Here is a 14,690-nt window from a genome sequence, read left to right on the forward strand (position 1 = left end):
ACATTTTAGAAACTAGATCCCCCAAGGAACTTATCTAGATATGTGGTGAGCACTTTGAACCCCCAAGTGCTTCACAGACGTTTACAACGCAGAGCCGTGAAAATAAAAAATCATTTTTCTTTCCTCAAAAATGATGTTTTAGCAAGCATTTTTTTAGATTCACAAGGGTAACAGGAGAAATTGGACCCCAGTAATTGTTGCGCAGTTTATCCTGAGTACACTGATACCCCATATGTGGGGGTAAACCACTGTTTGGGCACACGTCAGGGCTCGGAAGTGAGGGAGCACCATTTGACTTTTTGAATACGAGATTTGCTGGAATCAATGGTGGCGCCATGTTGCGTTTGGAGACCCCTGATGTGCCTAAACAGTGGTAACCCCTCAATTCTACCTCCAACACTAACCCCAACACACCCCTAACCCTAATGCCAACTGTAGCCATAACCCTAATCACAACCCTAACCACAACCCTAATTCCAACCCTAACCCTAAGGCTATGTGCCCACGTTGCGGATTCATGTGAGATATTTCCGCACCATTTTTGAAAAATCCGCGGGTAAAAGGCACTGCGTTTTACCTGCGGATTTTACGCGGATTTCCAGTGTTTTTTGTGCGGATTTCACCTGCGGATTCCTATTGAGGAACAGGTGTAAAACGCCGCGGAATCCGCACAAAGAATTGACATGCTGCGGAAAATACAACGCAGCATTTCCGCGCGGTATTTTCTGCACCATGGGCACAGCGGATTTGGTTTTTCATATGTTTACATGGTACTATAAGCCTGATGGAATACTGCTGCGAATCCGCAGCGGCCAATCCGCAGCCAAATCCGCATTGTGTCCACATAGCCTAATTCTAAAGTTATGTGCACACTGCGGAAAACGCTGCAGATCCGCAGCAGTTTCCCATGAGTTTACAGTTCAATGTAGACCTATGGGAAACAAAAATCGCTGTACACATGCTGCGGAAAAACTGCACGGAAACGCAGCGGTTTACATTCCGCAGCATGTCACTTCTTTGTGCGGATTCCGCAGCGGTTTTACAACTGCTCAAATAGAAAATCGCAATTGTAAAACCGCAGTGAAATGCGCAGAAAAAACGTGGTAAATCCGCCATAAATCCGCAGCGGTTTAGCACTGCGGATTTATCAAATCCGCAGCGGAAAAATCCGCAGAGGACCAGAATACGTGTGGACATACCGAAACCCTAACCCTAGCCCTAACCCTACCCCTAACCCTAACCCTACCCCTAACCCTACCCCTAACCCTAAACCTAGCCCTACCCCTAGCCCTACCCCTAACCCTACCCCTAACCCTAACTCTACCCCTACCCCTAACCCTAACCCTAACCCTAACCCTAGCCCTAGCCCTAACCCTACCCCTAACCCTAACCCTAACCCTACCCCTAACCCTAACCCTATTCTAACATTAGTGGAAAAAAAAATTTCTTTATTTTTTTATTGTCCCTACCTATGGGGGTGACAAAGGGGGGTGGTCATTTATTATTTTTTTTATTTTGATCACTGAGATATAATCTATCTCAGTGATCAAAATGCACTTTGGAACGAATCTGCCGGCCGGCAGATTCGGCGGGCGATTTTGGAAGATGGCGGCGCCCGGGGAGAAGACGGACGGGACCCCAGCAGGATCGGTAAGTATGATGGGGTGGGGGGGACCACGTGGGGGAGGATCGGAGCACGGGGGGAATCGGAGCGCGGCAGGCGTGGAACGGAGCACGGGGGCGTGGAACGGAGCACGGGGGGCTGGAACGGAGCACGGGGGGTATAACGGAGCACGGGGGGGTGGATCGGAATGCAGGGGGGGTGATTGGAGCACGGGGGGGTGATTGGAGCACGGGGGGAGCGGACAAGAGCACGGGGGGGAGCGGAGCACTGGATGGAGGGGAGCCGGAGCAGTGTACCGGCCAGATCGGGGGGCTGGGGGGGGCGATCGGTGGGGTGGGGTGGGGGCACATTAGTATTTCCAGCCATGGCCGATGATATTGCAGCATCGGCCATGGCTGGATTGTAATATTTCACCCGTTATAATAGGTGAAATATTACAAATCGCTCTGATTGGCAGTTTCACTTTCAACAGCCAATCAGAGCGATCGTAGCCACGAGGGGGTGAAGCCACCCCCCCTGGGCTAAACTACCACTCCCCCTGTCCCTGCAGATCGGGTGAAATGGGAGTTAACCCTTTCACCCGATCTGCAGGGACGCGATCTTTCCATGACGCCACATAGGCGTCATGGGTCGGATTGGCACCGACTTTCATGACGCCTACGTGGCGTCATGGGTCGGGAAGGGGTTAATGCCAGCTCCATGTTCTGTGTCTTTGCTCTCTGCAGGCCTCATGGCTATGTGTATAGGGGGCCGGCGCCTGAACTCTCTGGTTCTTATAGGAATCAGGTGCACCTGTCCAATCAGTTCTTGACCAATTACCAAGAGGCCTCCTGTATATAGTGCAGCTCCACCCTGTGGTCTGGGCCTGTGCAATGTGTTAGCTCAGTTAGTGTTTAGCTGCTGAGTTTGCCTGGCCTTGCTCTGAGTTACTCCCTCTGAGCTTTTCTCTGTGCTTTTGCCTTGTTCTTGTAGTCCGCCCTCCAGGAGGCAGAATATCCTGGTCCCTGTGTCTTTGTCCCTGTGTCTTGTTCTATTGCCTTGTCTGTACTTTGTCTTTTCTCGGTCTCCTTGTTTGTGGCTTTCTTCCCTGCTTTCTTTCCTTGTGTTTTCTGTTTGCTCACACTCCGCACTCTTGCGGCTCTGCACTCAGACCTTGCTTCGCACTCTCTGGCTTTGCTCTGTGGCTCCGCTCTTTGCGGTTCTATCTGGCTCCGCTCTTTGCGGTACTATCTGGCTCCGCCTCCTGTGTTTCTGCACTTGGCTCCGTCTCTGCTCTTGGCTCCGCCTCCAGCGTCTCCGCTCTTGGCTCCGCCTCCAGTGCCTCCGCTCTTGGCTCCGCCTCCAGCATCTCCGCTCTTGGCTCCGCCTCCAGCGTCTCCGCTCTTGGCTCCGCCTCCAGCGTCTCCGCTCTTGGCTTCGCCTCCAGCGTCTCCGCTCTTGGCTCCGCCTCCAGCGTCTCCGCTCTTGGCTCCGCCTCCAGCGTCTCCGCTCTTGGCTTCGCCTCCAGCGTCTCCGCTCTTGGCTCCGCCTCCAGCGTCTCTGCTCTTGGCTCCGCCTCCAGCGTCTCCGCCCTTGGTTCCGCCTCTTGCGGCTCCGTCCTTGGCTCTGCCTTCTCCTTCTCTTCTCTTAGTTCCACCTTCTACTTGTTTCTTGGTCCTCCTGTGTGAACAGGTCCCTACCTGTTCCTTCATTCTCCTTTCCTTCTGGCTTGTTTCCGTACCTGCATCTTCTGTGTGTACAGGTCCCTACCTGTTCCTTCATCACACTCACAATAGGACTGCACTCGGGTGTCATCAGAGTGCAGCCTGATTCATACATCACATCAACCCGTCCTGTGTATCCTGTGTTCCTGCCAGTCCTGCCGTTCCTGCCCTGCCTTCCAGTCCTGTGTTCCTGCTGTCCTAGCCAGTCCTGTTTCCTGCCATGTCTCTGCCAGCCCTGAGTTCTCTGCCGTGTCTCTGCCAGCCCTGTCTCAGCCGTGCCAGCCTACTCGTCTGTATTCCAGCCGTGCTCTTCTGCCAGTCCTGCCTAATGCCCGCACCAATCCAGGTGTTCCTGTCTCCCAAGTGGGATCAGCAGCCACAGCCAGACACCACCCTGGAGTAGCACCTGGCAGCTGCCTGCTGCACAAGCCTGTCCTCACCATCAGAGGCTCCAGTGAAAACCCAGGCAGCTGTCATAGTCACGCCCCTTCCAGGGTAGTCTGGTTTGTGGCACAGTGGGGCCACAAAACCCCCGAGCTCACGCCCACCAGTCAGGGCGTGAGCGTGACATTTATCATTGAGGTCCTGTTTCTTGAGACTGGTCAGGTGACTGAACAACATGTCATCAGAGAAACATCTGATGATTCTTTGTTTCAATCGCCTGACAGCTGCAGACAATCACAAACTTCACTGGTTCTGTGACCTTCCTTAGCTGGCACTAATCACTGTAGCTGCCCATGGGGTGACCGGAGACGAGTATGCACCCATTTGTTATTTTAAAATAGCTATGCTCTAAGCAATCTAATGTTGGGAAACTCCTTAAATTGAAGAAGGAAAAGATGGCACTCACAGTCCCATAAAGCTCTTATTTATTAGAACCTTCGATGGAACGCTGGTTAGAGGAGAAAATGGAACACATATATGGCCGATTGCCGTTTTGCACCTCGCTGAGTGTGAAACGGCCGTAAGTAATCCATCTTTCTGTTTTATTTACTCCTGTAACCTGGATTTTATCTGATGTTCTAATAATTAAAAAAAAAATTGGGATGTTGAGTGCCACCTTTTCCTTCTTCAGCATGCCTCGATGGTCTGAACTTTCAGGTGTGCACTTCTTTGGATGATATGCTATAGAAGCATTGCAATTCAGCAGGTTTACAACAATTAAAATGATATTAGCTATTCTACAGTTTTATAGTTTGCTAAACTCCTGCAGATGGAATAGCCTACTTTACTATGTTATTTCATACCTTTTTTTTGTATATTTAGCAGGACACACTTTTGGCCTGTTTCGAGCTATATTGAAACATTTCAGTGTATATCCAGGGAAAGCTGTCATTGTACACTCTCAAGAATAAGCGTGATGTTAATAGGCCCTAAGATGCCCTACTAGGAGAGCTATCAGAAAGTAATTTGTATGCCTTTCTTTCTCTCTCTCATCCCTCTGACTTTGATGAGCAGTCAATGAGCTGCTTAGTTTATACTTCTTGTCCAACCAGTCAAAGATGCAAGATAAATCAGTAGTATGGGCAAATACCTCCAACGTACTCACATTTCCTTGCTCTAGTGTTAAAAATAATAGTCCAAGGAAGACCCGCTTTTGGTTGGTGCCTTGGGCTTTATCTTCTATTGATGTCTTCCCCACCTTATGGAGTGATAAATTGTCCCAAATAATACAATGATTCAAGTTTAAAAATAACCATTGGGTGCCCAAATAACTCCATCAGATAGCGACCTACTGTAAATAACATTACTCACTCAATCAGTAAACTAGAGAAAGCTGTAGGAACCAATGTACAAACTCTGGTAGACCAGCTATCATGACTGGCACATAAAGCTGATAGACTTTCTTTTAAATTTAGTTATGATGTCAAACTGTACATTATTTTTCACGATGATGCCATAATTTTTTATGTTGAATAAATTAGTTTTACCAGATTTATGGTATGTTACAAGGGCATTTTCATAAATTATGTTATATTATATGCTTGCTATTATAATGTTCTCCCAGTCTCATTTATGGCTCCATCTTATTGTAGTTATAAACTAAGATACATATTTTTTTGGGGTAAATAACTTATTATACTATGAATGTTATTTTTTTGGGCTGCAAAGCTTATTTTTAATTATAACAAGCTCTAATGTCCTTTTCCCGTAATTTTTCCATTTGGATATTAATAAGGACCAAGGGAACAGATTTTATGTCCTACTAAACGTTGCACCTTGTAAATAAGTACTTCACTTGCCAAGTACAGCAACATAATGCGGCAGGAAAAGAAGGAAGCCATGTCATTTTTAAAGAGATCATGTAGTATTTGATTCAGCTGACAAGAAAGAACCAAAAGCTTTTAGTACATCAAGGAAATTAATACACAGCACTTAATTAAACAGCACTAAATTTTATAAGGTCAGGGAGTAATCTGCAGAAGTGTCTTCAGAGGTAATCAAATAGTTACAGGTCAGTGTTCCCTAAAAAAAAACTAAAATATATGTAAAATTCTGTATTTTTATATCAGAAGAGCATTTCAACATTTGTACAGCATCTATATTCAGGGGCAGACAACCACAACAGAGAGTACCTGTGCAAGACCGATAAATGGACTCGGTGATCTCCAACTACCAATAGTAAATCCACACCTCAGTTAGTATGACTAAAACATTTTGCTGCCATAAGAGTTTTTTTGAAAGGAATCAACTTACAATGTCACTGCTATTTTCAGCGGTCCCATTGATGAGAAGTGATGTCACTGTACGCTGGGTAGTCTTACAACACACTAATATTGTGCTCTGGTGCCAGCTCATGACTACTGATCTGAGCTGGCTAGAGAGTGCACTGCCATTGTGCACATTGTACAGTTCACATGGCACACAGACTAACCCAGCCCCTGAAATGAGCATCACTGATGATGCTCCGTGACAGGGAAGGGGCAGAGAATGCAGCAGTGACCGTAGCCCCTAACACTGATGATGCTTCATTTGAGTATCCCAGCATGCACTGGGATTCTAAAATGAAGTATCATCAAAATTGATGTTGTAGAAAAAAAAGAAAACCACTTAGAGAGTGTAGATAGAGAAGGATAGGGAATTTTTAATTCAAATATATTAGAAAATAGATCAGATTATGGCATTAAATATGGTATTTCAGACCATCCCTTTAAAGTTTAAAGTCAGAATTTATACTTCTTTCTTCCATCTGTATTTCCATTTGTTTTTCACTGACCCATTGTTAAAGTAGCACTCCCATCAAAATTTGTATCCTCTTAACATATTGCAATCATCAAATCATCATATGATATAGCACTGTGTACTTACAATTGCTCATTTTGCCTTTCTACCCATTCAATTCATCTTTTTTCCATTAGGTCTATGACATCACGTGATTAAAAACCAACTAGGTGAATCCTTCTAAGCTCTATGTAGAAACAGGAGGTCAATTTTTTTTCTGCACAAGTCACGAGTCACTGCCAAAGTCTATGTCAGGAGAGGGGTGAAACAGCTGGGTCAGGAGTTAAAGAGGGGAATGATAAATGCAGGGACAAATGAGTTTCTTTTTATACACAGAGCAGAGAAAAGAGAATAATTAGCTGGGTAGAAAGGCAAAATGAGCAATTGTAAGTATGCAGTGCTATATAATATGATGATTGCAATATATTAAGAGGACAAAAACTTTGATGGGAGTGCTACTTTGAGAGTCAATGAATAAATAGAAGTTAACACAATCTGTCTCTTTCAGTTTTTAAGCGGATGAGAAAAAAAAGATGCAACACGGATGTCTAAAGCCAAATTCACACATCTGTATCAATTTTTACATCCTTTGGAAATGGACCATTTATTTCTAATGTGCCATCCGCATTTCCTACACAGTTGTATACTTTTTTCTCATCTGTTTTCTTTTACAGAATAAATCTTTATTCCCAAGCCAATAAAAAGATCTCTTGGAGGTCACCTAATTTTTTTAAAATGTAACACTTAGCTTCAGATCAATGAAATGCAGATACAAAATGGAAGCAAATCAAATTAGATTTGCATTTATACATCCATGTTGAATCCATGTTCTACTGATCCCAAAAGGCAAGAATGGATGATTGTGCTCCCAAAACACAGATCAGAATAGGACATGATCTAAGTCTCATGGATCTGTGTTTTTCACGGAGGTGAGTATAGATCCATGAAGCTCTATGGGTCCGTGTCCTTACTGAGAAAAATAACAAACAGTCTCATAGACGTATCACACAGCTGTGTGAATGTAGCCCTAGGCCTTGTTCAGACATCCAAGATTTTTCACATACGCAAAAACAGTCTAAGTTTTATCAACGTTTCAGATCCGAGTTTCATCAGTATTTGGCTTGTGTCATTTTTAGCCATCAGGGTTTTATCAGTGAGTTTTACGCTGGGGCAGACAAACCGCTGGTGCAGCCGGTGCAACTGCACCAGGGCTTGAAGGTGGAGGGGGGACCCTGCAGGCAGGGGCGTACTGCCCATAGCGGCAGTGTTTGCAGCTGTTATTGGGCCATGGAGTCAAGATTACGGGTGCGAGTGAGAGGGGCCCGGTGTCATGCAGCATTGGGCCCCTCTCACTCCCTCCCGTAATCATGTGACTACCCAGAGCCAAGAAGAAAGCAGCACGCAGAATGCAGGAGTTCAAAAAGGGGGCGTGTCATGCAGGGAGAGATGCTGGTCAATGAACTCTTTCTCCACCAGACTGATGACAGTGCTCACTGGCTGCCGTCTATGTCCTCCTGCATGGTGTGTCACAATAGCGAGTTCTCACCTGGGGTCAGGGGGCCCGGGCCGCACAGCATACAGGGGACAACAGTGGAGGAAGAGCAGGACTTACAGTGCACCTTCAGCTCCCTCCACTGTTCTATTCCCAACAAGCTGCAGCATCTCCCAGGTAAAAGGCCGGGGGAGGAGGCTCACTGCATGAGACAGTGCTGCAGCAGGGAGCTGATATAAGTACTCTCTGTTGTGTCCCCACCCCCACAATTGGTTCTGCAGCCCTCTCCAGCTGATTTCTGAACTATGAGGCCGAACTCCTCCATGGCTCATCTGATCACCTGAGGTCAGAATGTGTGCGCATGTGTGTGTTTCTATATGTACATATGTGTGGGTGTGTGCACAGTATATGTACAGTATATGTGTGTGTGAATCTATGTAAGTATGTATATCTATGTGTATGTATGTATGTATGTATGTACGGTACATGTGTATCTATGTGTATGTATGGGTTTGCATCTGTGTATGTATGTGTGTGTATGTATATGTGTGTATCTATGTATGTGTGTGCAGAGGCGTAGCTAGAGCTTTTGCCGTCCGGGGCTGTTCCCGAGTTTGGCGCCCCCCCCCCCGGCTCAATACACACAAAGGTTACCAAAAATGGTTTTCCTGTTTTGTAGAACTTAAACTGGGCCTAATGGTGTCACCCCCACATGCCAAACCTGTGACTTAATACCACCACACCATGACCAGACCACATAGTGACCGAATAATACTACATACAAGGGACAAATACCACAACACCATTTCCAGACCACATATTACCACCACATAGTGACTGAATACTACAATACTGATCAGTAATAAAAAAAACCCACAATACTATCACCATAAGTGCCAGTATTCACAGGAGATCTGTACTTAGTATGCACTGTCTGTGTAGAGGTAATACAGAGATCACTGGTGGTATTATACACAGGAACTCTGTATATAATGTATAGATAATACAGTGATCACTGGTGACATTGTACACAGGACCACTGTATATAGTATACAGTGTATAGTGTCAGTGTATAGGTAACACTGACTCACCAGTGACGTCTCTAGGTGAAGTCCTTCATCTTTCATCCAGCACAGACCGCCATCATTCCTTCCAGCCAGGACTCGTTTCTGCAGGAAATAACACAGTTATCTCGAGCTCCGCTTGCAGAACACATTACTTAATTTTTCACAACTTCTACATTACACCACATGAAGAAAAAAAGGTGATATAGTGTCACTCTGCACAGTAACAGGACCGCCCCCCCATTTAAAACAGTATACTCAAAAAAATAAAATAAATACATCACTGCAGTAATAATATCCCTTAATTAGCCCCTATGGTAACACTATTCCCCACCCTGGCCCCGTTTATCTCATTCCTGGCTCCAGCCATATGTTCTCGCATCCTGCCCTCATGAGCATCCATTCTACCCCACATGATCTCCCCATCCTGCCCCACCAGCCTCCATCGTATCCGTCCTGCCCCATGATCCAATCCTGCCCCATGATCCAATCCTGCCCCGTGTCTCCAATCATGCCCCGTATCTACATTCTGCCCATGCCTCAAGTCCTGCCCCCAGTGTGTCCAACAATCTGCCCCAGTGTGTCCAGCATATTACCCCCATGTTGTCCAGCAATCTGCCCCAGTGTGTCCAGCATATTACCCCCAGTGTGTCCAGCATATTACCCCCAGTGTGTCCAGCATATTACCCCCAGTGTCCAGCATTGCCCCAGTGTGTCCAGAAATCTGCCCCAGGGTCTCCAGCATTGCCCCAGTGTGTCCAGCATTGCCCCCAGTGTGTCCAGCAATCTGCCCCAGTGTGCACAGCAATCTGCCCCAGTGTGCACAGCAATCTGCCCCAGTGTGCACAGCAATTTGCCCCAGTGTGCACAGCAATCTGCCCCAGTGTCCAGAATTGCCCCAGCATGTCCAGCAATCTGCCCCAGTGTCCAGCATTGCCCCAGTGTCCAGAAATCTGCCCCAGGGTCTCCAGCATTGCCCCAGTATATCCAGAAATCTGCCCCAGTGTGTCCAGAAATCTGCCCCAGGGTCTCCAGCATTGCCTCAATGTGTCCAGAAATCTGCCCCAGGGTCTCCAGTATTGCCCCAGTGTGTCCAGCATTGCCCCAGTGTGTCCAACAATCTGCCCCAGTGTCCAGCATTGCCCCAGTGTGTCCAGCAATCTGCCCCAGTGTCCAGCATTACCTCAGTGTGTCCAGAAATCTGCCCCAGGGTCTCCAGCATTGCCCCCAGTGTGCACAGCAATCTGCCCCAGTGTGCACAGCAATCTGCCCCAGTGTGCACAGCAATCTGCCCCAGTGTGCACAGCAATCTGCCCCAGTGTGCACAGCAATCTGCCCCAGCGTGCACAGCAATCTGCCCCAGCGTGCACAGCAATCTGCTCCAGCGTGTCCAGCATTGCCCCAGTGTGTCCAGCAATCTGCCCCAGTGTCCAGCATTGCCCCAGGGTCTCCAGCATTGCCCCAGTATGTCCAGAAATCTGCCCCAGTGTGTCCAGAAGTCTGCCACAGGGTCTCCAGCATTGCCTCAATGTGTCCAGAAATCTGCCCCAGGGTCTCCAGTATTGCCCCAGTGTGTCCAGCAATCTGCCCCATGGTCTCCTGTATTGCCCCAGTGTGTCCAGCATTCTGCCCCATGGTCTCCAGTATTGCCCCAGTGTGTCCAGCATTCTGCCCCAGGGTCTCCAGCATTGCCTCAATGTGTCCAGAAATCTGCCCCAGGGTCTCCTGTATTGCCCCAGTGTGTCCAGCATTCTGCCCCATGGTCTCCAGTATTGCCCCAGTGTGTCCAGCATTCTGCCCCATGGTCTCCAGTATTGCCCCAGTGTGTCCAGCAATCTGCCCCATGGTCTCCAGTATTGCCCCAGTGTGTCCAGCAATCTGCCCCATGGTCTCCAGTATTGCCCCAGTGTGTCCAGCATTGCCCCCAGACAGAGTCAGACATAAAGAAAAAAAAAGTAAAATCCTCACCTCTCCCGTTCCTAGCTCAGGTCCGGTGCAGTCGGCGTCTCTCCGGCTCTGCAATGCTCAGGACAGAGAGGCTGAGCGGCGCGCACAGTGATGACGTCATCGTGCCCTCTGCCCTGAGACGTCGCAGAGGGCGCGTCAGAGGGCGCTGAAGACGCTGCAGCTGCCGCAGGAACCAAGAGAGGTGAGTATTAGAGCGGGGGCTGGGGGGCCGGGGTGGGGGGAGCCTGGTCGTGGCGGCGGACCCACGTCTTTTTTTTTTTTTTTTCCTTCCTCCTGCTGCAGCGCCGGCCGCCCCCTGCATTGTGCCGCCCGGGGCTGCGCCCCCCCCCCCCCGCACCCCGCTTCCTACGCCACTGTGTGTGTGTACATCTGTGTATGTATGTGTGTATCTATGTGTATATATGTATGTACAGTATACAGTATGTATGTGTATCTCTGTGTGTGTATCTATGTGTTTGTACATCTGTGTATGTATGTGTGTGTATATATGGTATATGTGTGTGCGGTATTTGTATACTATATGAGTAGATAAGTATGTATATATGTATGTACGGTATATGTATGTTCAGTGTATGTATGTACGGTGTATGTGTGTATGTATGTATGGTATGTGTATGTGTGTGTATGTATGGTATATGTACGAATGTATGGCTACGTTCACACTAGCGTTCGGCTAGTGTGTGTCGCGCTAGTGTCGGGCAACGCAGCGGCGACGCACGCGTCATGCGCCCCTATGTTTAACATGGGGGACGCATGCGTTTTTGCTTGTTGCGTTTTCCGACACGTGCGTCTTTTTTGACGCTAGCGTCGGACCAAGAAAACGCAACAAGTTGCATTTTTCTTGCGTCCGATTTTCGTCAAAAAACGACGCACGCGTCGAAAAACGCAGCGTTTTTGCGTGCGTTTGCACGCGTTTTTCGGTGCGTTGTGCGTCGCGTCGCCGACGCAGCGGCGCACAACGCTAGTGTGAACGTAGCCTTAGGTGTATGTATATATGTCATATGTATGATGTATGTGTGATCCATCGGATTGTGGATAACTTGCTGATCACTGGGGATTTGACCACTGAGCCCTCCAGAGATTCTGAGAACAGGGGTCTGCAGTCTCGTCCTAGATGGAGCAGATGCTTGGCCTCTGCTCTATTCATTATCTATAGAGCTGCTGAGCGCTGCGCTCGGCTATTTCCATCAGTTCCATAGACAATGAATAAAGTGGATAATATATGATACATAGTCGAGCTCTGCCGGTTCCAGCAGTTATCAAGTAACAATGAGGATGCGCTTTGCACATTTGCTGTCATGTGCCAATTAGAGAGTCAGCCATATCTGCAGTGTTGTATTCACTGACAGCCGACACTAGTTGTCACCTGACTGCAAGTCTGTCTGCGCTGGAACCAGCAGAATTGTATGCTAACGGATATATATATTTATTACACACACATACAGAATATATATCTCCATCTCAGTGAAAAAAATATAAATATATATTTTTTAGGAGGTGTGGAGAGGCCCAAATAGAACTTTTGCTATGGGGTCCTGTGATTGCTATGTATGCCCCTGCTTGCAGGGCAGTAATAAAGAGGGCGATCTGGCTTGTTTCTTGGAGACCGAGGCTCCAGGGGTCCCATTGCCAGATTGCACTGATCATAAGCAGCATACCGGACGAGGAGGGGAGCCCAGACACATTTCTGTCAGTGTCCACCCCTAGTTTTACTTATGAAAAACCGAATCAATTAATTTCAAAGTTTCTCCTATCCATTGTAATGTTAATCACAAACAGCACACGGATTACACACCGATACTATCCGTGTGAAGACCCTGATTATTATGGCCCAATAGACATGTATGGTAATTGTGATCCATGACTCTGATCAAAAGTAGTGATGAGCGAGTGTGCTCGTTACTTGAGTTTTCTGAGCATGCCCGGGAGTTCTCCAGGTATCTTGGGAGTGCTTGTAGATTATGTTGGTGTCCCCGCAGCTGCATGAAAAACACTGATAGAACTTGTACCTGATTCCCGGATGTCTGAATGAGGCCTAGAGGAAGGATCAGACAGTTTCTACTTTGGGAGTTTTATGTGCTGGCACCATACAGGATTTAGGATGAATGAGCTCTCTGCTGGAGTGGATTCCAGACAACTGTTTCTAAGGAGAGAACATTGAAACATTTCTTGATTTGATTAAAAGAACCTCGTTTTCTCCTTTCTTGTTTGCCCTATTTTCTTAGCATTTTCAATTAATTAGAGATTTGGGATGTGTGCTGTTTCACTGCCTGCTTTAATACCTCCTACATTGGTCTTTATTGAACTTCCATCGCTTTTTCTGATTTCCATCATCCTATCATGCCAGACTGCACTGGTCAAATAAACCCTCTAAATCTAGCTTTTGTGTCCATATAATCCTTTTATTCTCTAAATCTAGTTTAACGCATGAGGGCCCCTTTCATCTTAGTAGCTTGCGGCCAGGTCACTACTGTTTCTTATGATTTTCGTTATATTCTTTTCTGACTGGGTAACACCTGCTAAATAGCACATTGCTATCCTCCCTGCCATATGGCTTACATTTCTCCACACGGCTAATCATATTAGAAAGGTTATGAGACATTGAGGTTGGAAAGGTAAAACACCAAATTAGGTTCTATTTGCTAAAATGAAGGAAAGATATTGCACTTTTAACACTTATGCTGAAGTGACAACTTGTGATTTGTAATGTCAGCTAACATTTGTTCTATGCAACTACTTGCTTTTCAGGGCAAGTCTGTTACGTACAGTAAATCTGTTGTCCAGAATTAGAAGAAATGTCTGGTGCTTTCCATAAAATAGTGCCATGTATGTTCACAGGCTGGGTCTGGTATTGGAGCTCATTCTCATTCACGTGAAGGAAACTGGACTGCAATAACAGACTTAGTAAATGGACGCATATGCTGTTTTTAGAACGACAGTAGGCAATTTTACTCTAATTCTGGCTTTGATTTTACATACATATATACACTGCTCAAAAAAATAAAGGGAACGCTTAAACAACAGAATATAACTCCAAGTAAATCAAACTTCTGTGAAATCAAACTGTCCACTTGGGAAGCAACACTGTTTGACAATCAATTTCACATGCTGTTGTGCAAATCGAATAGACAACAGATGGAAATTATTGGCAATTATCAAAACACACTCAATAAAGGAGTGGTTCTGCAGGTGGGGACCACAGACCACATCTCAGTACCAATGCTTTCTGGCTGATGTTTTGGTCACTTTTGAATGTTGGTTGTGCTTTCACACTCGTGGTAGCATGAGACGGACTCTACAACCCACACAAGGGGGTCAGGTAGTGCAGCTCATCCAGGATGGCACATCAATGCGAGCTGTGGCAAGGTTTGCTGTGTCTGTCAGTGTAGTGTCCAGAGGCTGGAGGCTCTACCAGGAGACAGGCCAGTACACCAGGAGATGTGGAGAGGGCCTTATAAAAGTGTCCCATTTTCTTAATTTTTTTATTTTTTAGAACATTGTCGCAGTTTATTCTATTTAGATATTCACTTATCTGATGAAAATTAGACTTCCTGAAGTTAAGTGCTTTTGTAGCCCCTCTTCAAAACATCTCATTAAAGCAACAGTAGCACTCCACA

Source organism: Ranitomeya imitator, chromosome 6, assembly GCF_032444005.1.
Source record: "Ranitomeya imitator isolate aRanImi1 chromosome 6, aRanImi1.pri, whole genome shotgun sequence".
Classification (NCBI taxonomy): Eukaryota; Metazoa; Chordata; class Amphibia; order Anura; family Dendrobatidae; genus Ranitomeya; species Ranitomeya imitator.